Source organism: Ceratotherium simum, chromosome 36 (assembly GCF_057802395.1).
Source record: "Ceratotherium simum simum isolate JZ-2026a chromosome 36, ASM5780239v1, whole genome shotgun sequence".
Taxonomy (NCBI): domain Eukaryota; kingdom Metazoa; phylum Chordata; class Mammalia; order Perissodactyla; family Rhinocerotidae; genus Ceratotherium; species Ceratotherium simum.
The window spans coordinates 25,844,860-25,870,487 of NC_141935.1; the positions used below are offsets into that span (position 1 = coordinate 25,844,860).

At 41.0% G+C, this 25,628-nt stretch overlaps 1 protein-coding gene across 6 annotated transcripts in view; it reads left to right on the top strand.

Annotated features, from left to right (window-relative positions):
* SMYD3 (SET and MYND domain containing 3) overlaps positions 1-25,628 on the top strand; it is a 736,966-nt gene that overhangs the window by 339,649 nt on the left and 371,689 nt on the right. Inside the window, exon 1 of one of the 6 annotated variants that reach the window (XM_087424457.1) lies at positions 13,294-13,317. The exons of the other annotated variants lie outside the window; for them this stretch is intronic. The gene's annotated coding sequence lies outside the window, so the exon portion shown is untranslated. Of the gene's footprint in view, positions 1-13,293; positions 13,318-25,628 lie in introns of those variants that run through there. 6 annotated transcript variants of the gene reach the window in all.

Genomic DNA, 25,628 nt, shown 5'->3' on the forward strand with positions numbered 1-25,628 from the left:
CAACTTTGAGATGCTAGCTCTTCAATTGATGGTCATTTCTGTCTAGCTCACTATAATGCTTCTTTTTCACTTTAGAATCATTGGTCTCACAGATGTAGTCTGTACAGTTAGTCCTTCTCTGACAGATTCACCAAGGAAAAAACTGATTTCACTTAGCCAGCCAGATACACCGCAGCCTGATTCAGCCTCACTCACTTGTGCTGGGAACTCCCAGCTCCAGCCACACTGTGCTCTTCTCTGTTCCTGAAGCTCTCCAGGCTCCTTCAGGCTGCACAAGGCTTTCATCTCGTTTGTAATACTCATCTTTCCATGCTCCCCTAACACACACACACACTCACACACACACACTCTCATACACTGTTGCTGGCAAACCCCTGCTTCCAAAGGGAACCTACCCTAATCCATACACAGTCATAGTGACAAACCTCCCATCCCCAACCCAGACTAGGTTAGGTCCCCCTATTAAACTATTACACTCATAATACCCTGTCGTTTTTCCTCATAAAACACTTATGTCAATTGTAATTTTTAGATACTTATTCATTGCTTTAATTCCATGAGGGTAGGAGAATTGTTTGTTTTGTTCACTGGTGTATCTGCAGGGCTTAGCACCATGCCTCGTGAATGAAGCACATGATACATATTCGTTGAAGGAAAGGATATTAGCGCTTCACAATCAGCCTTCATGTTTTTGGTTTGAAGGCTGCTATTGGCTTAGCTGGGGAAGAGTAATATGAGAGTCTGGATAGAATTTACAAGGGTCATAGCTATGTGTTGAAGGAAAAATCAGGAAGATGTAGGCCGGCCTGACAGTCATTTGACATATACTCTTCTTGGGCAGATCTGTATTTGATGATCTTTTTCGGCTTTAGGAATAAAAACTTGTAGGTCATACATTTGACAAGAATTTATTGAACAACGACTGTGTTAGAGGCACAGTGCTAGGCTCTGTGGATACCTCTGTTGGGGGAGACCGAGAAGTAGGTTAAGGATCACAGCAGAGTGTGACGGGCTTTGATGGAGTATCCTCAGGATGATAGGAGAGCCATCAGCATCGATGTTGAGGCTGCGGGAGGCAGTGACGCCTGAATTGCTCTTGAAGGCCTCCTGGAACGTAGCTGTTTGAAGGCAGGTCCACGTTGAAGGGAGGACGGTGAAATGGAGGGAAGAGCGTGTGTGAAGGTGGTTGGGACAATGACAGCATGGCACTTGGGGGACGCTGCATGTAGCTCAGTCTTCACGGTGCTCAGGGGACATGTTGGGGGTGGCACAAGGTGAGACTGGAGTAGAGGCAGGAGCCAGTCAGAAAAACTTTAAAACACAATTAAATAAGTTAGAAGTTTACACTGAAAGCCACTGGGCCCCAGAGAAGAGGCCTCTTGGGGAAAGCAGACATTTTTTAACTACAGTGAAAACAGTCTGTCATGCTTGGCAGCCTGTAGTTGAACTACACCAGGTGTGCCCTGCCAGCTGTATTTGCATTTGCATGTGACTCTGCTTTGAGGTGCCGGGTGGGGGGGTGGGGTTGGTGAGGAGTGACTGGAGGGAATGAGGTTCACCTGAAGCAATTGCTAGACCACTGGGCTTGTCTGATGTCATTGTCTTGCGGTCTCAGCATGCAGGACAGTAACGTTCAGGATGAGAGGAGTAAGCAAACAGCCCCACCTTCCGTCTGCCTCTTCCCTGGAGAATACCCTAGCAGGTCTGCCAGGCTTCCTGGGGTTCCTCTAGACTCACCATCTCCTTCTAATCTTCCCAGATTTCTAAATAATGGCTTGGCTTGAGCGCGATCTGGGAGCATTTCCCCAGTGCTTGCCCACAGGAGTCACCTACAGAATCTTCAGTAGCTGCTGCCTCTCCCCTCATAAGCGAACTCGAGACATCCTGGAATCCTGCGAGAGGTAATGTGAGGTTAGACGACAGCCACCTTCACAGCTCCCTGCTTTCTCCATTTTCCTAGACCTCTTTATTTTCTGATTCCTAGGGGAACGCAATTACTTTTACTTTATTATGCAGAGCAATTGAACTCTCAAACGTCCTTAGGCTCTGGGCCCACCTTTGCAAATCCTGAAGCTCATTAATGTTTCACAGCACTGCAGAACTGGCAGGAGCTTTGAAATTTCAGTCTTTTCTTTTCTCCCTCCCCAAGTATCTCAGAGTGAAAAGGAGCAGTTTAGAGATTTATTTTCCCACTAATATGTGATTCACACCCCCAAACCTCCAAGTCAGAAAAAGATACGGTCAGTTTCAATTTTAAGAATTTTTTTCCTTCCCATACTTATTAGATGGGTGAAGAATCACATGGAAATCCCTCTATCTAGAATTCCAAATAAATGAAAATATGAGAATAAATAAAGAAGCACACCTTGTAAATGTGAGTGACTAGGACAGTGGATAATAAACAATAGATTTGGAAGAACGACTTCTGTCAGTTCAGTTCAGAGGCATATAGTGAAAGCAGGGAAGTGAAGTCAGCGGAAGAGGACAGAGGTGAAGAGCCTGAATTTAGGAGTCAGATCAACCTAGGTTATAGTTGTGTCTTCTCCCCTTCCTAACTTTGTGAATTGAAGTGAGTCACTTAATCCAAGAGTTTGCTTCTTTGTTTGTAAAATAAAGGTCATACGCATCCCATGGGGTTGGAAAACGCTTTTCCAGTTCACCAGACCTAGGAGCTAGGGAGGCCTCAACACCAGTGGCTCTCATTTCACTAGCTGCATTTTTGGGCTGTGCTCCCAGGGTTCCTCACACTCCTACACACTGGTCTTCTGTTTTACAAGCCAAGCCTGTTGTCACATCAGCGCACTAGCCATTGCCCTGCCAAGAATGCTGCAGCAGACGCTGCGCATTGCAGGCCAATACCTACTCGTGCTTTCTTCCTACTAACAAGAGTTCCAGGTTTTGGAGAGCTACAAAAGGCCCATGCCGGTTAAAAGCATGCAATTTCCAAGCGGCTTTACAGTAGCTGTGGGACAGTGTTCAGAGCAAATGTGAGTGGAGCTTGACGGGCAGGTCTTCTGTGAGAGATAGTATTTTCTGATCTTGTTACTGCACAAAAAGGGGTTCTTCTACTCGATGCACATAAACAAACCAATTAAGTATGGCATCAGCTTTTGGGAAAAGAAATCAGCTTTATTCTGTGAGATCGATCTACAGGGAGATGGGGATGTGTGCCCTCAGATCTTTCTCTGTGATTCAGGACTTGGGGTGAAATTTAAGATGTTAGAGAGAACAGGCTGGCACGCAGAAATGCTCATGGGACAGGTTTAGATTGGTGGGCTTCAAGCATTTATGGTAAGGTTCTAAACATTTATGATGACGTTCTAAACATTTATGGTAAGGTTCTAAACGTGTATGGTAAGGTTCTAAACATCTATGGTAAGGTTTTAAACATTTATGGTAAGATGGGGAAGGAATTTTAACACCAGATCTTCCTGAATGATAGACGCCCCCTAGCTTCTGATGAGAGTCTGACTTTTAAGTTTCGGTCATGTCCCCGTCCTTTAGTTCCGTGGGGAGGAGAATCTTTGGTTCCTCCGTCATTTCAGGTCAAGATTTTTTCTTCTGTGCATGATCTGGCTGTATGACTTTGCAAATTTTCTGAAAGACAATTCTTAATCACTCTGTTGGTAAGAGAAGGGGTCTGTTCGAACTTGCTCTAAAAGGGCCCGTGGTTACAATGTGAAGAAACCACCTAGGCTGGCTGGGCCTTTTTCCCTTCACTTTTCTCCGTTCTTGTTCACCAGAATGCTGATTTATTGCTCAGTAGTAGAACAACCCTCTGCCTGAGCTTAAGGCGGAAAGCTACACACTAGGAGTGGCAAAGGGAAAAGTATAAGGAGCTTGGCCCCCTCCCCATGGCATTGTGGAGCCCCTGTGAGAAAAAGAACTCCCTTTTTGGGGAAACCGTTTTATTGGTATTCTGTTGTAAGCAGCTGAATTTAATTCTGTTATACATGTTCTTCCCCCACCACTTAAAATTAAAAAAATATTTTTTTACGGCTGGCTCCTTCTCATCATTAAGGATTCAGTTGAAAGTGAAAGCCACAGAGAGGCCTTCCCTGGTCATCCCATTAAAGTAGCTCTTCCTTTCACATTCCTGTAACATCACTGTTTTATTGTTGTTACATCATTAACATTATCTGAAATTATCTTCTTTATTTACTTCTTGGTACTGTTCATCTCAGTTTCTGTAGAGTTAAGCTCCATTAGAATCAGGACCTAGTGTATCTTGTTCACTGCTCTGTCTGCACAGAGAACTGTGTCTAATACAAAGTAGATGCTCAGTAAATATTTCTTAAATGAATATAAAATGTATTATCTGGATTAAAGAGCAACTTTTTCGATTTAGTCAGTTTGTTGAGAGGAAAAATAAATTGAAGAAGAATTAATGGTATTGGACTAATGATCTACATATTTATATATTCTTTGTGTGTATATTTATGTAGTTCAGATCAATAAATCGAACACTTACTATGTGCTGGGAATTCTAAGTGCCTTGTGGCTTTTCATATTTTTCAGTAAATAGGTTGTATAAAAAAAGAAAACGTAAACATTTACACCTTCCTCTACCTTTACTGGGTATTTCTAAAAAAAAGTAAAGCCAATTTCCTCTTTTAATCATTGCATATTTGTTTATCCTAACATGTTTGCTCAAAATGAAATTTGAAATGTGTGGTAAACTTTCAAATAGAACTGCATTTCTGTCCCACTAGAAAATTCTCTTTCAGATATATCTCAATGGCTTCCTGTCAAAACGTGCTATTTTGCATGTCAAGATGCTCTTCTTCCCTTACTGTGCATTTCAAAAGATGGCAGTATCTAGAATGAAATTTTAGTGTCAGATGCATCAATTACAACCAATGGAGCTGCTTCATTTTTCACCAATGATGGAGAAAGAGAGTCGGGGGAATAATGAGTCTATTTATACCTTAAAGCAGCAGCATTCAGGATAAGATGTTTTCAGTTAGAAATCAGTTATATCCTCAACTGCGGACCAGTGCAGGCTTTAATAATTCATCTGAAACCTGTGCTTCCCTGGCCACTGCTCCCTGCCTTTTTACTTATTGAGAAGTCTGTTTGCCTCCCCATTTGTACCTGCAACTGTCCATTCAATGTACTGTGCATAACCAGTGGAGAATAAGCCCATTAACTAGAATAATTTAAGCATCTCAGCTTCCTGCAATCTTCAACCTATTGGGATCTCACTGGCAACATATTTCTTTATAAAGCTCACCTTCCATCTGAACCACAGGTCCAGATCCTTAGTGTAGTGATCAAAAGCATGTGGTTCTGTGACACTTGAGAATTTAGAAACCCCATAATATATGGCCTGGTTTCCAGATTCTCAAAGCAGTTTCGCTAGGAATTGATATAGTTAACGCTAGTCTCTTGCGTAATAAACCACAACAATAGATTACAAAGGAAGCAAGACCTGTGAAAAGAAGACAAAGCTTATTGTTGTGGCAGGGGGAGACTCCATCCCTTTGGGGTGGGCTACCCAGGTGACCCTTTAACGGCTATAGAGGAATCCTAGTGTTAAAGTAGGCCTTTGCATGTAACAATGTGATTAAAAGGAACAACTTGAGAGGGAGTGCCTCTTAGCATCTGTTTCCTTGATGATCTGCACATGATATCTTAATGATTGTGAGCCTGTCTTTGGAAAGCATGAGTTCATCAGAAAAGGAATCTCGGCTGTTTCTTAAATCAGGCAGTATGGGGTGTGGTGAAGAGCACAGGGGCTGGGGCAAGAGGGCCATTTGCCTGTTGTTTGCTCTTGGGCAAGTTATTTACTATCTCTCTGCCTCAGTTTTCTTATCTGTGAACTGAGGCTGCCCACAGCTTCCTGAGGCATGCTTTGCTGTCAAGGTGCAGCTGCAAACAGATAAGAAAGTGGAGCCTGTCATGCCACGTGAGGTGGGGGACGGGACGGGACAGACAACACAGCTGTGCACTGTTATTGCGGTGGTGCCCGGAGCCACACTTGTCCTTAATGTCATATGACTCCTCAGGTTTGCTGATATAAGCCCTAAATAGAAACCCCCTACTATTCTAAAAGATGTAAGGCAAAGGTTTAAACTTTGCATGGTCTGCATTTGAACTTTTCATCTTTGCCTTCATATTGATACCAGCTCAACACAAGGCTGACATAAGGGAAGCCATATTGTAGAAAACAAACCCTATTGTAACTTTGAATGACCTCCGATTAATTAGCCCAGACATGCTCTGTGGATTTTATGGCCCCTCCCAGCTGCTATAAGTTGATAACTTTGTTCTCTTGAGTTCCTTAGGAATGTGATGACCCCTGGGCAGAGAGTCTATGCTGATAGCCATCATCCAGGATAACTGAATGATCAGGGTACAGGGCGTTGCTCCGGTCTCTGAGGCATATCCAGTAAAACAAAGACTATCAGGAACTAAGACCAGATGTCTGCCCCCACCCAGAGAACAGATGCCTCCTCCACCTGGAGACCAGCCCCTATATAACTGGCCTGTAGTCTTTGTTCTGTAAGATGGTTCTTTTGGACATTAGTCAGCCATCTCCCCTCTTGCTAGCAAGCTGCAATAAAGTGCTTTCTCTCCTCCCTCCTTGCCTCTTGACTGTTGGCATGTCTTGTGGTGGGCAGACGAACCCCCTTTTTGGGCAGTAACAATATCTTCTATGATTCCTTTCTCCATAAATGGTGTCCACCTTGAATCGGTTACCCCAACTAGCCACCTGAGTCATTCCAAGCTCCTTTGTGCTACCCACCTCCATCATCCAATCAGCCATCAAATCTGGTTTGTTTTACCTTTATACCTACTACCTCCTTTTTCTTATAGCTACTTCTACTTGACCTTCAAATTCAGCTCAAACATGACCTCTTACAGGGAAGCTCTCCTTTCTCAGTCTGATTTGGGTTCCCCTTTTCTTTTCTCTCCAAAATACCTTGTGAATAATTCTAGAAGACACTTAGAGCACTCTCCTGTAAACATTAATTTAGTTTCCTCCACTAGACTCCAAGCTCCTTAGGGCAGAGATTGGGTCTTATTTGACTTTAGATCCCAAACTCTCTTGGCACAATGCCTCACAGACATTTAATGTTTATTGACGGAATCAAAGAAATGGGTCTTTGTGAGTAAACCTTGGATCATAACCATGATATAGAACTTATTTTCATGGACATCCTCAACTTCCAAATAAGGTAGAGTTAACAAGTTTTAGAGTATTAGCAGATGGCATTCTAAAGTTCCTTTGTTTAGAATCTAAACTCTAAAAAATTTAATTCTGTGTAGTGGTGAATTGCCTGTCCTCTGCCCTCATCAACAATGTTCCAGAGGCAGGATTTTCAAAGTCCTTTTCATGTTGTTGTTTTATTTCCTTTCACTTTTTTATTACCCATTTCTCAGATTTCTGGGACTAAGGGCTGCCTGATGACAGGGTATTAGCTAAGTTTACTTGAAATGATGAGTGTGAACAAGAAAGTTTTTTTGTATATAATAAACACATAATAATCAAGTTAGGTATTTGAAGGTAAGAGCCAAGACAAACCTCCCAGACCTTAACATTAATTTAAAAAATTCTGTCCTTAGAAATGCCTTAGCAGGCGCCGGCCCAGTGGCATAGCGGTTAAGTGCATGCGCTCCCCTGCAGGCGGCCTGGTGTTCGGATCCCTGGCGCACACCGATGCACCGCTTGTCAAGCCATGCTGTGGTGGTGTCCCATACAAAGTGGAGGAAAGTGGGCACGGATGTTAGCCCAGGGCCAGTCTTCCTCAGCAGAAAGAAGAGGAGTGGTGACAGATGTTAGCTCAGGACTAATCTTCCTCCCCTCCGCAAAAAAAAACGAAATGCCTTAGCTGAGGATGGAGGAGATTCTTGCCATGGTGTAGTTTGGGTTCTGCCTCTCCCGCTGACTCTGAAAATCTTGAGGGCAGGAAGTGGATACTCTATTGCCAGCATCTAGCACAATAAATGTTTGGTGAGATGAATCAGTAAATGAATGATTATGTTTCCTTCTCAGCTTTGATGAGAAATTATTTGATCAAGGTATTTGGTTTGATAACATTTTTCTTTATAGTGAAGGTAGTTTTTGATTACTATAGAGAAGAGCTGGTTGATGGGCTTGCAACTTTATATTTTTATTTCATCAACATATATAGAAACAAGCAGTGGACTATTCCTACTGGGTTGCTGTTTTGAATAAAGAAAATTATGGAATGAAAGGGATGAAAAGTATCTGCTTTATGTTTTTTATTGTCCTTAAAGAAGTGGAGTTTGGCATGGAGAAAAAGCTAAAGATCAAGCAATAATCTTTTTCATGTATAAAGTAATGCTAGACTAATTGCCAGAATTATTATTATTAAATTTCTTAATTCCTTTTAATCTCATCTTCAGGTGCATGTCTCATTTAGAATAAAGGAGTTTGGGAGTGAAGAAAACTAATTTATTAAATCATTTTGTTGGTTTAGTGTAATGTTCATTTTGTAGTAACTTCATTTCATTAATACGTTGTCATTGTCATAAATTAATTATGTAGAAACAATAAAGCAAGAGCTCTTTCCGTGTTGTGGTGCTTCTTGCAAAATTTGTGGAGCTTTCAGGTTCAGGAAATCTTCCTGCATGACTACTGTGATAATTATAAAATGTTAAGTACTTTCCTATTGTTTTTAAAAGAAAGGAGAGGAGAAAACATTGGATCTGAGACTGTATTAAAAGAAAGATTAACTAGGAGGACTACTGGCTTCGGCATCTAAGATTGTTGTAACACCATTGATGAAGCTACATAGCTCTGAAGTGTGTACTGGGCCCCTTTCTGTGCTGTGAGCCAGGGTGAGACTCTGAAGACTTAAGCCTTGAGTCACTTTACTAGTATCAACAGATTTCCCACTAGAGCAGAATCTGGAGCTGAATGGAGTAGCATCAGGTAGAACCTTGGTTCTTGATATCTCACTTTGCGTGTAAGAGGTCATTGGATACCAAAGCAGGATTAGATGTAGTGCTGAATGATGTCACAGTACATGTTATAAAATATTGAAAATTTGGGTAATGGAAATAACAAGTGCAGAGATTTTTTTCTAGCAACCTGGCTGTGAAGGGAGAAATAAAGTGTTGTAGCTAGAGGTAAATGGAATTAGAGGAAGGTTTTGTTTTACTTTGTTTTAAGATGGAAAACTCTGAGCAGGTTTTTAGGCTGAGGGGAAGTGTAGTCAGTGGGGAGAGAAAGAGACTGAAGGTAAGGAAGTAGAAGTTATGGTTGCTGGAGCAAGATCTGTAAAGGAAGCAGGAAGGAAGAAACGTGCAACACGGGAGAATGGATTGTCTGCGTAGGAGAAGGACTATTCCTCTAAGAAGGGGAGGAATTTAAAGGCTGGGCACACATGTTGTTCATGGGGTTGGGTAGAAAGTTGATAGCAGGGTTGTGGCTTCTGTTTTCTTTGTGAAATTGGAAGCAAGGTCATCGGTTGAAGAAAAGCACATACAGAGAGTTGGGGCTTGAGCAGAGAGATGGAAGTTTGAGAGAGCTTCTGAGGGAATGAATCTGGACCATGTGGTAGGGTTCCAGGGCCACATACAGTTATAAGGATAAATTGGGCATCATACATTTGTAGAGCTACTAGTCCACAGAGTTCCATGAGTTTCTCTATCACTGCTTAGCGGTCTAGTGTTATGTCAAATAAAAATAGTGAACATATGTGGAGTGCTTACTTTGTGCCAGCCACCTTATGTGTAGTACCCCACTCAATCCCCACAACAATGCTATAAAATAAGCTCCTTTTATTACCATCACCATTTTGAGATGTGACTGAAAGGTTTAAATACATTGCTCAGTGTTCTACAGTTAATAAGTAGCAGGGTGATGTTCAAGTGCAGGCAGTGCTGCTCTGGAGCCTGCACTCACTTGTGCTTCCCTGGTTTAGAGGAGAAAAAGTGCTCTGTTGACAGCACTGTATTGCATTCTGCTGAGTAGATGAGACCCAAATACAAAAAGTAAAGGAGTTGATGATGTTGATGATAGAAGAGTTGAAATTACATGAAATTAAATGATGCCCCCTAGGGTCCAGGTGGGTAGGAAAGGGAATAGAGCTGGAGTGGGCACAGGGTTTAGGAGTTTGGTGTCCTTGGAGAACTTAGAGTTTCCAAGGACTAGAGTGCAAGGGGAGTGGTTACATATTAGAAGGAAGGTCACAGTGGGTCTGGAGAGTAAGAGGAAGGTTTTTCATCCAAAACACACATTTGGAAGTTTACTTTTCCTGAGGTATTCTATTTTCTTTAAAAAGTTTTGGCCATATTAGGTGTTTTTTGGGCACTATTTTTGACTGATCAATCTATACACAATTTGTTGCCTGTAGAAGAAGCACTTAATACTTGAGATATTTCAGGTTCCACTCAAAGGACCTGAGACAGAATATAAGCATTAATAGGGAGGAAACGTGCTGGCACTAATGCCACTGTTGGGAAATTCAAACTGTAAGCAATAGTATCGTTTCATGTAGTCTGTCGCACAGTGGACTGTCTGAGTTTTGTTTTTGTTTTTGTTTTTGTGAGGAAGATCAGCCCTGAGCTAACATCCATGCCTATCCTCTTTTTTTTTTTTTTTTTTTTTTTGCTGAGGAAGACTGGCCTTGGGCTAACATCTGTGCCCATCTTCCTCCACTTTATATGGGATGCCGCCACAGTATGGCCTGACAAGCCGTGCGTCGGTGCACGCCCGAGATCCAAACCCGGGCCGCCAGCAGCAGAGAGCACGCACTTAACCACTACACTACGGGGCCGGCCCTGGACTGTCTGAGTTTTATTAAAACTTTTTGGCTTTTAGAGTCTGCAGGGTGAAATTTACCGGCTGGCTTCTTGATCTACGGGTTTTGCACAGGGAATGACTCCTGGGGACAACTGAACAGGGACTTACGTGGGTTGTGAGGGCATATATCAATCTGAATGATGTAGGCCAATTTTTTATAAAAAATCTCTTTACATGTGAAGAGTCAAGGACTTACTCCAAAGCAATTGAGGAAATAGGAGAAAACTTGAAAACTGGTTTTGTTAGTACTCTCAGTGAGATTCAAGAGGAACACTGCATCTGTAGAGCAAGAAGAGAAAGGTTTGAATAAGGAACATTAAGGAGTTCATTTGTTTTTATATATGATCATAAAACTAATTATAAAAATTGATCATGCATTAGGCCAAATGAAAATCTCAATAAATATAGCACAAAAAACCCCAGAAATTAATAGCAAAAGTATAGCACCCTCGAAATCTAACAACTTGTTAATTTAAAAAATGCTCTCTACATAACTCAGAAAGAAACACGACTCAGTTGGGAAGAGCAAAGGAAGAAAGGATGTGCGTTCCTTGATCTTTGTAGAAAATTCGATTTCAAATTATGCCAGGCAAGGTCAGCATGACTTGAGGTTGAGTCATACCATTTCTTTTCTTTTCTTTTTTTTCTTTTTTTCTTTTTTTTGTGAGGAAGATTTGCCCTGAGCTAACATGTATGCCAGTCTTCCTTTATTTTGTTTATGGGTCGCTGCTTCAACATGGCTGACGAGTGATGTAGGTCCGTGCCAGGGATCCGAACCCGCAAACCAGGGCCGTGGAAGTGGAGCATATGAACTTAACCACTGTGCCACAAGAAACGGTACACCCCAGTCATGTCATTTCTTGATATCCTGTAGTTAGGACTGGGAGGAGACAGATGAACCATGGTATACACTAATGATTCTCAAACTTTTGTTCTCAAGATCCCTTTATACTCTTCAAAATCATTGAGGACTCCAAAGATACATTTTTATATGGATTCTATCTATTAATTTTTACTGTGTTAGAAATTAAAACTGAAAAATTTAAAGCATTTATTAATTCATTTAAAATAATAAATCCAGGGGCCGGCCCAGTGGCACAAGTGGTTAAGTGCACGTGCTCCGCTGCGGTGGCCCGGGGTTCGCTGGTTCGGATCCTGGGCATGCACCAATGCACTGCTTGGCAAGCCATGCTGTGGCAGCGTCCCATATAAAGTGGAGGAAGATGGGCATGGATGTTAGCCCAGGGCCAGTCTTCCTCAGCAAAAAAAGAGGAGGATTGGCAGACGTTAGCACAGGGCTGATCTTCCTCACAAACAAATAAAAATAAATAAATAAAAATAAATAGGGCCGGCCCCGTGGCTTGGTGGTTAAGTGAGCGCGCTCCACTGCTGGCGACCCGGGTTCGGATCCCGGGCTCGCACCGACGCGCTGCTTCTCTGGCCATGCTGAGGCCGCGTCCCACATACAGCAACTAGAAGGATGTGCAGCTATGACACACAACTATCTACTGGGGCTTTGGGGGGAAAAAATAAATAAATAAAATCTTTAAAAAAAAATAATAAATAAATAAAATAAATCCATTAAATGTTAATATAAATATTTTTATGAAAAGTAACTATTTTCAAAAATGAAAAAATTAGTGAGAAAAGTGGCAGTGTTTCATAGTTTTGCCGATCTCTCTAATGTCTGGTTTAATAGACAACAACTGAGTTCTTATATCTACTTATGCATTTAGTCTCTTGTGATATCACATAATGTGTAGCCTCTGGAAAACTCCTCTGTACACTCATGAGATGAGAGTGAAAAAGGCAAATAATATCTTAGGATTATTATGAAAATAGTTTTGACCTCTCAGGTCCTCTGAAAGGGTCTTTGAGAGCTGCTTTGAGAACCGCTGCTTACACAATAGGTACATTTTCCAAATAAATCAATAAAAATACTTGATGTAAATTCCAGGGTGATTTATCTTTTTGGTGATATACTCAAAGAATATAGCTGGGTCATCAAAATTAAATATGCTTTCATTCAAAAGTCTAAATAAAATTGCTATTCTGTTTTTTAGAGTGAAATTACGTGAATTAAATGAGAAAAAGCCTCACTCACTGCTTAAAATACATAATAAGTACATAGAAAATAGTGGTTCCCTTACTCTTCTCTCGTAATAAGCATCTAGTTTGAGGTGACATAACTTGATTTACCAGGTTACGCTAATTTAGGATGAAAATAGCAACAAAATGATGCTTCCCATGCTCTGTTTCCACATACCCAATTATAAGTTCCTCCCTCCAATTCAGTTCTGAAAGTCCCTGTGGTTGGCCAGTCTAGTGCACCACTGCCCCCAGGCTGTGTTCATAGATACTCTCTTCCCTCCACTTCTCTAGCGTCATCATCCCTGCTTACAGGTGCGAGGCATCCTCAGCTATCTTTTCTCTATTCAAGATGTGTGCCACCTGCTGGGAGCTTCTGCTCTTTCATCACCCAGACTTTCTCATCTTTGTTTCCTGCTCCAGCAGCCATCAGGCTGAACCCTTCACCTCCGGTGAGTATATTTTGCTTTTTAGGCTCCAAAGGAAGTAGTGCTGTCTTGCGCTTCCAGAAACAGCGATTTTAGTAAAGCAGTTCTTCATTTCTTGTTGTTTTGCCCCCCCCCCCACTTGAGGACGCTGACCTCAGACCTGGGGATCGGGGTGGTCTACTTAAAATTTCCCTCTTCTCTTTTCTCCTCCGTTGTCCCTTGACCAAATTTGTAAGCATCTACTTCTTCCTTTAGGATGATTACTTTATTTGGAAGATTCTTGGTTCCTCCCACTGGAAGATGATTGGAGAGTAAGTCTACTAGAATGCCAAACATGCTCTGTTATGTCTCCATCCGTGTGTATACACAACGTAGGCTCTTAAAATACCCCATATGGTATTGAATATACTCCCAAGGCTGAAATGAACCTTAAAGATATTTTTCATAACTAGCCAAGTATTTGCTTATCTAATCAAGTGATGTCAAACCCGTCTACTGGTAGAATGGAGATTGTGGGAAAGAGATAAACAAATAATTATTTATTGACTGTCTGCTGAATGTTAGGCCCTCAGCTAGGTCCTTTTCAAGTCTTATTTTGTTTTTCCGTTCTTCCCATAGTCTTTCAAGACAGAGTTATTATCTCTGTTTCGCAAATTGGGAAACGAAAGGTCAGAGATTAAAGTTACTTGTTCATTGCACTATATTTAATAGGTAGCAGAGCCAAGATATTAAATTGCTTAGCCTCAAACCTCATACTTTTTTTTGCTATATCAGAAAGACTCACTACCTGATACAGACTCCATTCTGCATGTAGAAAGACATAATAACATATGGAAATGGGGATTACAGGGCTATTTTTTTTCCCCTCAAAGAATATTTTGAGTGATAATTTCTGTCGAATATTATTTCAACCTGGAGCCAAGCTTCTAAACAAGGCTTCTTTCTCCAATATCTTTCAGGTTGGTAAACCGGGGGTATTATTTTCCAAATCTTTGTGGGTTTTTTTTGGCAGGGCTTTAGATGGGGAAACAAGCCACTAGGGTATTGCCGTGGTAACACGGAAGAATGTTTTTGGTTCTGTCCCCTGTGGCCTCTTCCCTGTGTCCCTACTTCTGCTGTCTTTCGGTGGTTGGGTCAGGCCTTTCCTTCCTTGGACAAATAGTCTCAGTCTATCCTCTCCATGGCTGCAGAGGAGAAATCCTTGGTTTGAGTCGCAGTTTGTCCACTTGGGTTATTCTTAGGCTTTATGCAGACAGAAACATTAGTATGTCTACAATTAGCAATATAGTAATAAATCATTTTAACCAGTAGATGTAAAACATGCTTCATTAGACTTCCTTACTAGGCCTACTTAGAAGATGGGATGGTCTGTTTCCCTGATTCCAGGGGAAACTTGGAACAGTAGTGTTAGACTATAGACAGTAAGATGATAATGGAAGAATCTAGGAAATGATAAACGAGGTAGTTGACCCCTAATTACAAAAGGCTTAATTACCAATTCACTCATTTAATATTCATATTTATTTTGAAATTTATAATATATTCTGTTACAAATTTTGGGTATAGAGGATTTTGCCTAATGTTCTGTATTCTAGACTGGAGTTTTAGTGAGCTTTTGGGGGTTGTTGAACGTGGCATAATCATTTTATGATAACTGGACAGGATTTTGGAATAATTTGGAATGAGTTGTTTTAATCACATATCTGTAGGAAGATGAATTGAACTCTTCTTCCAAGTTTAATTATAACTACTGCTGTGCTCTTGCTGAAATTAAAGCTGAACCTGAGATTGGCGACTTGCTTTTTTTGTTGAAATAATGTGTTCAGAGTGAGTGAGCTCCAGCAAAAAATACGAAATCTCAAAATAAGTGAAATGCAATTAACTTTGCTTCATTAAATTCATTTTTGCCCACACAGTTACCTGAGTACTAATATCTAAGCTTGATGTGTCAAGATTATAGCAGAGTGGTGAGAACCTAGTAGCCAAGAAATGTGATACAGTTTGAGAAAGAAGGGAGTATTATTATAGGTGTCCTATGTTATACTTTCTTCGAGTAACGTTTATTTCTTTGGGCTTTCAAGTTGTTTGGGAAAGAAGGGATTTTGATGTTTTCTTCTGAGACTTAAAAGATTAAACCATTTGTGTAGCAAATTTATGTTTATGCTAAAAGTTACTATGGTGTTTTCTTCTTGAGAATCAACAACCCCAGTGAGGTGAGTCAGAAACTGAATTTCTTTTGCTATAGCTGCAGACGCAAAAGAGCAGAGAGGTTAAATGTGCTTCCTAGAAAAAAAGGCTTGCTTATACACAGAAGTAAATGGTTGATTCAGATTTAAAAAGGTATAGAATCATGAATTTCTTAGGACATGGGTTAAATGGGAGAACAGAGAAATCTTTGGGTTAAATTGTAGACAGAAGAACCATCTTTGCACATCAGGAAGCTTCAATGTGGTACTTTCAAAGATGGTCCTTAGAATATTGATCTCTGTTTTGAAGGCACTCAGGATTTGAAATTAATTTTAATATTCTGTCTACTTGGCACATTTTGGATTTTGTCTGATGTAGCAGAAAAATTCCTAAACAGAATAATTTTATAAACATGATTACATTGGATTAGGGCAATGAACACGTTGCTCACATCAGTAGTGCTTGCAGCTTTTGAATTCATTAAAATAGTAAAAGCTTTTTTTATGTGCTTTATTATTTTTAATGCTCTTCTGTCATAGAGCAGACCTAATCCCTCTGTTGGTGAAAGTAGTTAAAATTTCTCCTCTGAAAGGAAAAAAAAAATCACTTCTAGTTAATCTGATACCTTTATCTTTTTTTTAAAATTAATTAATTAATTAATTTTTTTCCCCCAAAGCCCCAATAGATAGTTGTATGTCATAGGTGCACAGCCTTCTAGTTGCTGTATGTGGGACGCGGCCTCAGCATGGCCGGAGAAGTGGTACGTTGGTGCGCGCCCGGGATCCGAACCCGGGCCTCCAGCAGCAGAGTGCGCGCACTTAACCGCTAAACCACGGGGCCGGCCCTGATACCTTTATCTTTAAGGTCTTTTGAAGCATCTTAGTGAAAACAAAACCAAAACTAAAATTGGGTATAAGTCGAGGTAGAGGGAGGGACATGGCATGGCGTGGTGGTGGATGGAGTAGAGGCTTAGTGATGTTGACCGAGTCCTGAATTCTAAATCAGGCCTGGTCTTCCTTAGCTCTGTGTTTTGGACAAGAAGTCACCTAACCTCTCTGAGTCTCAGTTCCTTCATATAGAAAATAAAGGCTTCAATTTAGATCTCCAAGTTTCTTCTTAGTGCTACTTGTTTTTATTATTTAATTGAAATACAGCAGGAGGTTTTTTTTTTAATCAGACCTTGCTTATTTTTCGTACGTCCTCTTACCCTACATCCTCAACCAGTTACTACCCCATCTCTCTAGTTTACTTTACACAAACAGTTTTCAAAGGAGGTGTCTCTACTCCTTGGTTTCACTTCTTATCTCCTCCTTTTTTCTTAAGCTCACTCCATCACCCTTTGGTCCCTACCACTCTACTTGGACTTGCTGTCAAGGTGACTGCATTGCTGACCCCACTGCATTTGTCTGAGGACCCGCCATGGCGTGTAGGGTTTCCTTGCTACTCCTCGAGAGCACTAGACCAAGCCTTCAAGTGCCCTTGGCTGGTTAGGTGGTGCAGGAACTCTGTCGTAGCATGGTCCTGATGGCAGAGTTGTAACATCTCATTATCACCTTACTTACTACACAAGTAAAGGTTAATCCCAGCAGGTTGTTGGAGGACTAGGAATGGGACTTGTGCTTTTAATTTCAGATGTCACTAGGTAACCTTTTCTTTGAGGTAGCTGTGTAACGTGCCCAGCACTGGGCTTGTTGAATAGCAGGCACTCTAAACATCTAAGATTTTCCTCCATCTTTTCGTCGTCCTTCCATCTTTTCTCCACCCTTTAGTCTTGGCCTCTAAATCCTAGTGTGGAATTATAGCCACAGAGCACGTCCTGATTCACATTGCTTTCCACGTGTAATCAAGGCATGTTCTTCGTGGGGGCTGTTTTCCAGCTCTTCTCTCCTATCTCACACTAAATGGGGGCTGCTCCCCTGGCTGTCCCTGCAGCTCCTCACGTGAGTCCTCTGAGGCGCGGCCTTTCTCCAGCAATAAATCATCGAAGCTGCTGCTGCTCCTGAAGGAGAGCCTTTCCTAGGCCTGGGAAATTGGGAGAGCAGGATGCCCTCCTTTCCCTTAGGGTTTGCTGAGGCAAAGTTGGATTACGGTGAAAAATGTGCCGTGCAGCTCCGGCTTTAACTTGATCAGCAAACATGGATGCAGATGGAAGCAGAATGGGGTTTTGTAAATACACTGGGTGCTTCTGCCACCACGGCAAGAAGTGAGGGGGAATCTAATTATTCTTGAACAGATCGTCTTCTGCCAAGCACTGTCATCCCTGCATGCAGATGAATAGGAAAACGGCCTGAGTCTAATTCCAAACACCACACAGAGCTGTCTGTGGGCTCTTTGTCAGTTTGCTTCCGTGAGTAGGTGGACAACACCGTCAGCCTTCACTAGATTAGGGACAGTTTGGAGGACGCCTGAAATTTTAAGCTGCTTCTGTCTCTTTTCTCTCCCATCCCCAATCCTTCTCCCGCCTCCTCTCAGAAAGCAATTTTTTGTCTTGCTAATTACAGGTTAATTGTATATATGTGTATATATACATATATATACATACATATATATATGTATGTATATATATGAGACTCTGGACAGTACCGGTGTATCGGCTGCATTATTTAGATTCCTTAGCCAGTTTACCTCCTTTCTGTTCTCCCTGCTTCCCAGTCCCGTTCTCCATGCCCCTGCTCCTCCCTTCCAGTCCCTTTCATTCTGTCCTCCTCAAAATTCACCCACAGGAAGGGTCTACTGTCAGTCATTCATGCCTTACCGTGCCTCCGGTTGTGTGCTGTCCATCCTAAGAAAGCCAATTGCGAGCCGGCTCTGTGGCTTGGCGGTTAAGTGCGCGCGCTCTGATGCTGGCGACCCGGGTTCGGATCCCGGGAGCGCCCCGAGGCACCACTTCTCCCTCCAACACGAGGCCGAGTCCCACGTACAGCAACTGGAAGGATGTGAACCTATGACATACAACTATCTACTGGGGCTTTGGGGGGAAAAAACTGAATAAATAAAATCTTTAAAAAAAAAAAAAAAAAAAAAAAGGGCCGGCCCTGTGGCTTGGTGGTTAAGTGCGCGCGCTGCAATGCTGGTGGCCCGGGTTCGGATCCCGGGTGCGCATCGAGGCACCACTTCTCCGTCCATCCTGAGGCCGAGTCCCACATACAGCAACTAGAAGGATGTGCAGCTATGACATACAACTATCTACTGGGGCTTTGGGGGGAAAAAATAAAATAAATAAAATCTTTAAAAAAAAAAAAAAAAAAAAAAAGAAAGCCAATTGCGTTTAAAGTCTCTTCCTAGTTGTAGAAGAAAAAGTTTTGCCCCTTGTTTAAAAAGATTGGCACTTGGTGGGGAAGATGAAGGTTTGTTTGGACAAGGGGCTCTTTCTCAAACCCTTGACATTATCCTGCATGTACTTGCTCTACTGAGTTCAGTCCATAAGCATTTTCCCTCTTTTTGGTGCACTTACCTCCTGCAACTTAAATCCTTGATACTCAAATGTCCACAGCTGCTGGACATCTCACGAAGTTTTAGTTTTAAGAAAAGGTCAAGTGTGAGGTTATGTAAGCAGTTTTAGTGCCGTATTTGTGTCTTCTAAAAAGTTCTCTGTTGGGGCCCGCCCAGTGGCACAGGGTTAAGTTCGCGTGTTCCGCTTTGGTGGCCTGGGGTTCGTGGGTTCAGATCCCGGGAGTGGACCTACACACTGCTCGTCAAGCCATGCTGTGGCAGCATCCCATATACAAAGTAGAGGAAGATTGGCTCAGATGTTAGCTCAGGGCCAATCTTCCTCACAAAAAAATAAAATAAATAAAAATAAAAAATAAATAAAATTAAAAAAAAAAGTTCCCTGTTTATTTGCTTCCCTGCTCCTCCTGTGTGGTGCTCGCTTAGTCCTGTGTGTTTTCCTGTCAGGTCACATGGCATGCTTATTTTCCTGTGTCTTGTCTGCTTGCCTCAGATACATAAGCTTCCTAGGGCCAGGGATACCCTCAATCTTTTTCATTATTATATCCCCAACAGGAAGCACTTTGATTAGGACATTGTAAACACAAAATAAATATTTGTTAATATATAATGATTGAGCCTGGCTTAAGAGTAGTTTAATAGCAGAAGAGGTGAATATGAGTTTTGAAGTCAGACAGACCTGGGAGGAAATTCCTGCCTTTACTTCTAGCAGCAGCAAGATTCTTGAAGCTTTCTCAGCCTCAGTTCCTCACCTGTAGCAGATATGATCGTGCATTGTCACTAACTAGATAATAACAGCTAACATATACCGAGTACTTACTATGTGCCAGACATTGTGAGAAATCTACATGGATTGTTTCATTTAACCCTCTGGTGTCTGTGAGGAGAGTGCTGTTATTATTACCTGCACTTTTTGGATGAAAAAGTCAAGGCTTTAAGAAGTTAAGCTATGTGGGCTGACCCGGTGGCGTAGTGGTTAAGTGCGAGCACTCCGCTGCTGGCGGCCCGAGTTCACATCCCGGGCGCGCACCGAGGCACCGCTTGTCAAGCCATGCTGTGGCGGCGTCCCATATAAAGTGGAGGAAGACGGGCACAGATGTGAGCCCAGGGCCAGTCTTCCTCAGCAAAAAGAGGAGGATTGGCATGGATGTTAGCTCAGGGCTGATCTTCCTCACCAAAAAAAAAAAAAGAAAGAAGTTAAGCTACTTACTCAAGGGTACGCAGCTAGGAAGTAGCTGAGCTAGAAGTTAACACTCAGTCGTCTGACTCCAGAGCCTGTGCTCCTTAGCTTGCGAGTTCCTTGAAGGCAGGAACGTTTGGTGAGACTATAACAGTTATTCAGTAACGACATTTTGATAATCAAAACAAATGAGGGGCAGGAGCTGCACTTTAAAATTATCTTTCATCCAATTTTAAAGCTGAAATGCCTACAGTGCTTTTGTCTAAGCACATCACAAAATTATTTAATTTGACCCTAACAACTCGGTGAGTATTATTAGTATAATTAATGTATAATCATTGTGAAAATAACCGTTGCTATTTATTGAGCGGCTACTCACTCCTAAGCGTTTTACATACTTTATAACTAATCTTCAAGACAATCTTGCAAGTTAGTGAAGGTGTTAATATCATGCCTTCATTTTACAAATAAGAATTTGAAACTCAGGGAAATTAATGGACTTGATCAAGGTCAAACTGTAGCTACAGTGGCAGAGCTCAGATTGAAACTCAGATCTGATTCCCAAACCCGTGTTCTTTCCACTGCACACACCTAATAGATTAGGACCGTGGCCAGACAGCCCAGGTTGTTTGACTGCAAGTGATGCTTTCTCAATAAACCACCGTGATATTGGTACCCTGCACAGCAAAAAGAACCTGCTGCCTTGGGCAACTCCAGTTTGACTTAGTCCAGTTCCTGCAGAGTTGTGTGTGGACGAAAATATTGTGAATTGAGAATGGAGTCATATTTTAAATAATTTATTGGTATCTCTATTTCAAAAACTTACTGCCAAGGAGCCTGACATTTTATAAAAGGAGTGAGCCCACCTGAAAATTAGTTTATGATTTTCAGCTCCACAGGCTTTGTTTCCTTAAAGAGAATACTTGTACAATTTTCCGGAGTCACACATCCACACACAAACCACACACCCACACTTTCCTAACTCCAGTTACCAGAATAATAACTGTGTTCTAGAGACTGACTCCAAACTATTTTCAGGCTTATTAAGTATATATTTTATCTTAAGGCCGTGAAAGTGATATTTGGCTATAACCAAATTTCCCATCATGTTTTTAGGAAGCTGTTACTCCCCTTTTAATTAGATTTGACAGGTTGGTGAAAGACTCAGTCTCCTGAAAAGCCTTCCCTGGTACTCACAAATAGAGCCTCACCTCTGAGTCACTCTGTATCATTGTGATGCGTACGTATGTGAGGGGGTGGCCAAGTTGACTTTTGGGCAGTTTTGTGCTACCCGGGCCATCTGTTTCGTGCTTTCGGAATTAGCCATGTTATGTTCACTGCAGGGAAAATTCTGTTCCCCAGTGTTAAATGAAGTGGGAACATAGTGACTATGTTCAAATGTTTTATATCTTTCTATGAGGTTTCCAAAGTTCTTATTTATGAAGGTTATTAGTTATGCAAAGTCTACCTTTATGGACAGTTCTGTGAAATGGTTCCAATTAAAAAGAAGTGGATAGATTGCCAGTCAGTGTCAGATAATTAAATTATGATTTGTTCTTGCCATTAACAAGAACTCTGACTAGAGAAAAGAAAGAAAAAGATAAAAGCAGATTCTTGAAATCTGTTGATAGGGAGGGTATATTACTCTGTCCATTCTTAGATAATTAGAAGAATAAAACAGCAGCTTCCCATTATGTATTTGAAATAGGGAAGTCTGTTATTACTTTCTTCTGGGTTTAATTAATTAATTTCAGCTGCAGTATTTTAGATGTTATGGTGAAATGGAGCTTCATTAAAAACTGTAGTTTTGTAATAATGGGTTAATCAAACTGACACTATTGCAAACATAAAAATCAGCTTCAAATACCAAGAACACATTGCTTCTTCAGTGCTGCCCAGAGAAGAAATTGAATTGAGAGGGGGCTAGGTTAGAATTTGAAGGCTAGTTCCGTCTCAGAATTTTGCTGCATCTGAGGGGAAACGCTGTAGTCCAGAGGGCTGGGTTGAAGAGTGCCAGGAACGTGGCAGTAGCAGCCTCTCAAAGCCTCAGTAATGCTTGGGCAGGTGTATCCATCAGCACTTGTCGGCTCTCCAGGAAGGCTGTCCGTCCAGGCGAGGAGAGCCTTGCTGGGCTGCAGTAAGTAGCTTATGAGTGCAGTCATGGAATAGAAAGGAAAATCGCCAGCTTTTCTTCCAGCTAAAGTTATAAATCTTTACAGGAGCTTCTAGAAACAGTGTGTTAACTGTGCTGGTGCTCTAGGAGGAAGAACATGCGTGACTGGAAAGTGCAAAAGCTTTGGGAAAGTTACCTTTGCTGCATTGAATCAAATTTTTAGTATCTTGGTCCAGTGCCTTTCTTTGGGGTTACGTAGTTGGGCATTCCTCCAGACATGTGGATAAGTAATGTTGGCTTACTCACCAGATTGGGGGATTCAGGGCAACTTTGGGAAGTATAGTGGCTGGGGGAAATTCTTATGGGGTCCCAATCATAAATAAACAAAATCTTGAGAATTTAGACTTTACTAATTTGCCATTTATGATGACTCACATAGGGCTTCTTTCACTTTTTTTCTTTCCAAATATATTATAAAAGGATCTTATTTGAAATGCCATTATATAACCAAAACTGCAAGGATACTGTTTAAACATATGAAGAAAGGCACCTTCTTTTAAGCCTTTTGGGAGGATGTGTTTCATGCAATAAATATATGACTTACAAATAGTCCCTATCCTTTAAGCAGGTCCCAAGTCCCTCTACACTTAGTCTGATGTAAGGATGTGTGCATGTGTGTGCGTGTGCATGTGCGTGCGTGTGTCTGTATTAAATGTACTACAACTGTATTTCCTTTAAAAAGTATACTATAATCCAGGCTTACTTTTTTGCCTGTTAATACCCATTGGCAAGATTTTGTTGTACTTTGTGGGGGCAATTATTTCTTATCATATGATGATTCCATGTGGGTCTTCTACAATTAGGAGAGGCTAGTTGCATAGCCAGTGTAACTTGCACAGAACCTCCTGTCCTTGTGTTTATCTCCATGAAGAAGCCACCAAAGATTAGAATAGAACTAAGATCACTAAGCCCCTCTCACTTTGTCTTCACTTTCAACATTCTTCGTGGTATTCTGGCCAATTTGTGTTTGTAGATGTTCAGAGAAGAACAATATACTGACAATGACTCACTACTGAGAGTAGGTTTCTACTGATTGCTCACTAAAACCTAGGCATGCAGGCACTGACAGAAGATTGAGTAGATTTGGTTTTAGTATTGAGAAAGAGCTATCCTCCTGGTACTAAAAGAAAGAAGGAAAAAGAACATGGTTGCACTTAGGTTTGAGGGTGGCAATGCCTGGTCATTCGCAACTACTATTCTTCCAAGCATTTCTTTTTTGCTTAAAGGTAAAGTCTGAAATGAGAGAATAAGGAAGAAGGAAAACTTGGAAAAAGAGAAAGAATAGACATAAGCATAATTTTTCTTCTTTACAAGAAACTTAACTTTGTTCCAAAATACGTCCTTCATTGCTTCCATCTAAGCTGTGCCTCCACTGAATGTAGAACTCAATAACCAGGATTTAAACAGGAACTAGTGCTGTGTTCTCTGCCATTAAATCCAGGAGATATATTTACTAAACATAAATGTAAATTTTGAATGTTTTTACATGGATTCATGAATTCTGGATTGCTTAATAAATTTAAATGAATATTTTTAAAAACGTATTTACGCTGGCACGTTAATTGTTCACTTTGTAAATTCTGAGTACATTCAGGAGAGCTGTGATTGTGTAAAGGACTTAACCACAGTTTCTAGAACCCTGTACATGTTTAATAAACATAAGCCATTGTTGTTGTTGTTAGCTACCACAACTATGAAAGAGAATTGAGGACAGTAAAATCACAGCAAGTGATTACAGAAATGTCCCACCTGGTCAGCTTCTCGCTCATGTACAGCAAGTCAGGTACAGCAAGCTTCCAGGATGCTTCCTCTGTCAATGTATGCTTAAGGAATTCGAATTCCTTTGAATATCAACACAAACAAGACAAAATTGGAGAAATAATTATTTGTCTTTGTTTTAATATTAGGCATTTTTGTACCTGTGGTCTTTGACCTTGTCAAACATTTAGTCAAATGGAATTCAAATCCTCATAGCTCTTTTGCAGAGTTTCCGGTGCTATGGTCTAAATACAGTGACAACTGAGTACAGTGTGGAGTACAAAGGGAGCACTGATTCTCAGGCCAGACACTTTGGGGTTCAAGTCACTGTTCCCTCATGTATTAGCTACGTGTGACCCTGGGAGATTTGGTTTCCTCTGAACCTTTCTGAGATTTCGTTTTCCCAAAAGAGTCACCTGGTTCAAGAAAAGCCTGACAGTTGGATGGAAGGCCGCTTGAAGCCTCCCCACTTGGGTAGCCCCTGGCAACACCTCTGTACAGTCACAAGTTGCATAAGACGGTAACTATTGATCTTAAAGATGGTCCTGAATTACCGAGGAAGATATTCTCTACCCTATTAAACTAGGCATGATGAACTGCATTTAAAAAGCATTTTCTTCCAAGTAGTTGGAATAAAAAAAATTAATGCTTAAAAATATAAGCATTAGTTAGAATAATCTACTGTGGAACAATTCATTCAGTGAAGATGATGGGTACATGAGGCATTAGTTATCACTTCTCAGTTCTCCATTGCACAGTTGCAGTACCTGCTACTGGTACAACTTCTACTAGTAATAATAACAGCTAACATTTATTGAGCTTATATTTTTTGCTAGAAAATGTGTTGTCTTTTTCATGAGTTATATTCTTTCCTAGTCTATAGAACACTTGTACAAGATGAGTACCATTAATAATTTTCCAGATGAGGAAACTGAGGTTTAGAGAAAGTTTCTTGCCCCAGATGATACATATCAAGAGCAGTGGAGCTGGAATTTGAAGCCAAGCCTCCTGGTCCCCAGAGCCTGCCGTCCTACCTGTTTTGCCAAGCATTTGGAGGAATCTGATACGTGTACCTCAGTGGCCATTGTTGGCATATCTTTTTATTTTGTATGTATGTGCATTCTTCATTCATCCTCTTGAAAAGAGATCTTGGCTTTAGATATAATTCTTATGAAGTTAAAGAATGATTTATCCATTCTCATGTTTTGTTTGTCTTCTGATCAACTAATAAATAATGAAAAAGCTATCAAGGCTTAATGAAAGGGAGAGCTACTTCATTGAATAATAAATACAAGTAATTTTTGTATGTTTGTGAGGATCATCCATGGCATATTTTAAAAGCCTAGATCAGCTACTCTTTACTTTCCAGAAAGATTCTTGGCTGCTTCTCCCCTCAGGGTGTGCTGAAAAATTCAAGTTCTTTTGAAGATCAGCTTGAACAAACTTGGGGAAATAAAGCTATCTTTAAGGTCTTCTATAATCCACTATTGTTAACCATTTCAGATTTTCTATGCTACATCAGTACATAAGAATTTTGAATTTAAAGGCATAGATGGGTAATCATAAATCAGAATTTATTATTTCTGT